Source organism: Meriones unguiculatus, chromosome 3, assembly GCF_030254825.1.
Source record: "Meriones unguiculatus strain TT.TT164.6M chromosome 3, Bangor_MerUng_6.1, whole genome shotgun sequence".
In the NCBI taxonomy this organism is placed as follows: Eukaryota; Metazoa; Chordata; class Mammalia; order Rodentia; family Muridae; genus Meriones; species Meriones unguiculatus.
Genome location: NC_083351.1, coordinates 21,834,156 through 21,838,550, shown reverse-complemented (window position 1 = coordinate 21,838,550; position 4,395 = coordinate 21,834,156).

Sequence of the window (4,395 nt, the reverse complement as noted above, 5' to 3'; positions counted from 1 at the left end):
CCCTCCCCTCCCTAGCTCGCCTATAGCCGCACGGCCCGGGCCCCGCTCTAACCAATCAGATTACGCGGGGCCGGGCCCGGAACTCGGCGGGGGACGAGGGCAACCCAGAGAAGCCGCCGCGGGCCCCCTGGGCCTGTACCAAAGTCCGGGGCGGAGGGGTGGGGGAGTGCGGGGGCCATACCATCGGGTCCCGGGGGAGGGAGTCGGCCCCGTAAACTCCGTAGCCCGGTTCGCAGTGGCGAGCTTGGGTAGGGATCAGAGGCCAACTTTCTCATTTTACCGAGAATACGCGGAGGCTTCCCAGGGAGAGAGACTTGCGTGAGGTCACTCGGCTGAAAGAATAGGTTTGGTCTGGATTAGAACTCGCGGAGAGAAATAAATGACCAGGAACAGAAAGAAAATACCCAGAGGCCTACTGTAGCGGGGCAAGACCTTTACATGTTCACAAGCTCTGATGATGGACTTTTTTTTGTTTGTTTGTTTGTTTGTTTTTAAATGTCAAAACTCCATTTTAGTTGGGCGTCGTTGCCCGAACTCTTAATCCCAGCGTTTAGGAGGCAGAGACAGGCGGATATCCGTAAACTGAAGTCTGCCTACTCTACCTAGTGAAACCCTGTCTCAGAAAACAAACAAAAAAAACAACCCCGCCGCCTCCATTTTACAGATAAAGTGAAGAACTTCCGGTCTTTGTGGCTTACTAATGCTACAAATTAAATTCCATTTCCAATTGTACATATTGAAAACAAACAAACAACCCTATACAACCCAGCACTGTGACAAAGTAGCAGAATTTGGTGTTTTGTTTTTAATTTATTGGAAGGAGTGCTCGCTCGCAAGCAAAGGCATGCTCGGGGGAGGGGAGAAGGCCAGAGATAGGGATCAGAGGGATCAGAGTCAGGAGTTGCTTTGCTTCTCTCCTTTCACTAATTTAGGTCCAGGGGATTGAACTCTGTCGTCAGGCATGGTGACAAGCACGCTTATGCACTGAGCCATTTCACATTCCCAGAACTCAATTTTTCTAAACTCAGAACCCACCCCACCCAATGTAGTCACCCAGGCTGTGCCTGGGTTTTCTTTCTTTCTTTCTTTCTTTCTTTCTTTCTTTCTTTCTTTCTTTCATTTTCTTTCTTCTCTCTCTCTCTCTCTCCTTTTTGACACAACAGCTGGATAAAGTGGCACATGCCTTTAATACCAGCTCTGGGTGTTAGATCTCTGAGAATCAAAGCCAGCCTGCCCTACATAGTGAGTTCCAGGACAGCCAGAGCTACACAAACCCTGACCCCTGGGAGAGAGAGAGAGAGAGAGAGAGAGAGAGAGAGAGAGAGAGAGAGAGAGAGAGAGAGAGAGAGAGAGAAGCTTGGTGCAGTGCCACTAATCCCAGCAATCAAGGAGGCAGAGGCAAGCTTATCTCTGTGAATTTGAGGCCAGCCTGGCCTACAGAGCAAGTCCAGAACAGCCAAGGCTACGCAGAGAAACACTGTCTCGAAAAACCAAAAAAGAAAAAGAAAAAAAGAAGAACCCTCAGCTTACTATTCAGCCAATATTGTGATGAGTTTCTCACCTATATGCCTACAGGCAATGGAACATATTTTTGTTTTCTTTTGTTTGGTTTCCTTTAAGTTAGGACCTTGCTCAGTTTCCCAGTTTAGTCCTGAAATCTTTCTTCTTGGTGTTGTGTGAGACAGGATCTCACTATGTATTAAAGGGCCATGGCGGCTGGAGTTAAGAGCACTGACTGCCCTTTAGAAGGACCCACGCTCAAGTCCCAACACCTACATGGTGGCTCACAACTATCTCTAACCTCAGTTCCAGGGGATCTGATACCCTCTTCTCAACTCTGTAGGCACTGAACTCATACATGGTACACAGAACATACATAGGAACAAAACACTGAAATATTAAAAAAAAAAAAAAAAAAAGATATGTGCCACAACACAGCCCAGTTTTGAAAACTTGAATTCAAGGGATCCTTTCAAGAGCTGGGATGGGTGTCATAGAGTATGCCTTTAGTCTCATCACTTGAAAGGCTGTTGGGTCTCTAAGAGTTCCAGGCCACATAATGGATGCAGGGTACTGGTACTACATAAAGAGATTCAGTCTCAAAAAAAAAGCTGGCTCGAGGCTTGCATTACAACATCCAGACCTTTTATCCTTTTAGGTCTCATTATATTTAGTTTTGAATTACATTGGCAGGGTGGGCCTTTAGTGATAAGGTAAAAAGGCAGTTTTAGCATAAGGAAGGGCCAGGCGGAAACAGACTTTCATTTCTTAGTTGCTCCTTCCCTCCTGGCTTTAGGTAGGCCTACTTAACCCTTTCTAGGATGCCTTTTCCGTCTCTTCTTTGCATTGTAGAGGGAAGACCCCAACGTTTACCAGCTCCACAGCCACACACTGTGCCTGTTATGGAAAGAGATCATGGATACTGAAGCATTTTGCAAAATGTAGAACAAGGTTTACAACACAGAGCATCTACAGCGGGTGGTATAAAGGAATGAGTTTATAATCTCATGACTCAGAGATTGTTTGTTTGCTAACTTTAAAGCTTGGCCCTTTTGACATCTTGACTCCTCCTTTCTCTTACCAAACATATTGCCATTTCCGGGTTTAATTTTTTTAAATCAGAATTGTAAAAATTCTGACTTTGATTTTCTTTCTTCATTTTCCTCTTTCTCCTGAGAACAGCAGCACCAGGTTGGTGGCAAATGGCTGCTCACACTTGACTCAAGATAGCAGTATGTAGAAGGGACCCTGGCAGTGAGAGAATTCATGTCCCAACTAAATGGATAGCCAGTGCTTGCTCCTGAGAACAGGAAAGTCCCAGGAAATCAAAACTCCCGTTTGTTAAGAGACAGCCAGGATCTAGAGTTTTATATATAAGATCTTCCCAGGTTTACACACTGACTAAGTTTATCTTTAAAATGCAGTGAAAAATACCGAGCCTCAAGGGGCTCCGCTGTTAGGAGCACTTGCTGTTCTTGCAGATCAGACTTTCATTCCCAGAATGTGGTGGTTCACAACCATTCCTAACTCTATTTCCTACATCCTCTTCTGACCTCTGAGGACACCGTACAAGCTCATGATGCACATACATACTTACAGGCAAAACACTTATAAACATAAAAATGGATCTACAAAGAGAGCTGATCTTATCTCAGTGCCTTCTTTACAGTCCACAAATTGTGTCTGGTTTTCTTTTCCATTTTGAAACATATTAGTTACCTTTTAGTGACTTTTTTAAAATGTCCTATAATTTATTTTTTTATTTTTTATTAATTATTTATTACAATGTATTAACTTTGTATCCCAGCTGCGGGCCCCTCCCTCCCTCCCTCCCTCTTCTCCTCCTATGCCCCTCCTGTTTGTCTGTTTGAGGTTTGTTTCTTTGTGTGTTTACGTTTCTCAGCCAGAGTTTCTCAGTGTAGCCCTGGCTGTCCTGGAACTCACTCTGTAGACCAGCCTCCCTCTGCTTTGTGAGTGCAGGTGCGCACCACCACCACATGGCTGGTTCGTTGTTTTTTTTTTTTTCTTTGAGACAGACAGGTTCCTCTACATATTACTGTCTCACTCTGGAGACAAACTGGCCTCAAACTCAGTAGATCTTCTTGTCTCTGCCTCCTGAGTACAGGGATTGAAAGCATGTACGAGCCTGGTGCTGTGGCACAGGCTTGTAATCCTAGGACTCTGGGAGGCAGAGGCAGGAGGATCTGAGGCCAGCCCGTTCTACAGAATGAGTTCCAGGAGAAGCAGGGCTACACAGAGAAACCCTGTCTTAAAAAAAAAAACAAAAAACAAAAAACAAAAAACGTGTGCCATCACACTGGCAGATGGTGGTGGTTTTATCCAGGAAACGTAAGATAAACTGAGACCTGGTAGTTTTCGTGGCACTGGGGTGATGAAGAGGAAAAGATGGGGTCCTGACTATGAAGATTGGAGGGGACTTTGAGAAGTTCTTGTTTTGTTTAGTTTTTCAAGACAGGGTTCCTCCTTGTTTCTCAGGCTGTCCTGGAGCTCACACTGTAGACCAGACTGGTCTCAAACTCACAGAGATCCGATGGCCTCTCCCTCCAGGGGTGCTGGGCTTACAGGTGTCTGCCGCCACTGCCACTCAGTCCAGAGTCAGAGGGTTTTTAGCAGAGCTAGTCTCTCAGGCAGATTGACACTCATAGGCTAGCGTTTCACACCGTACGCTTCACACGATCATGGCTCTTCCCATGTTCGGTGGAGAGACACGTTTAGATTACAGGTGAAATATCCTGTAGGAATGCTGGCAACTCATAGCAGGAGAAGCCAGGGTGGGCGACCCAACCGGGACCCCAGCTTCCGTCATCTGACACCCCCCCCCCCCACACACTGTCTGCCATCAGGAAAATGAAATGCACAGTAGAAAACTGTACG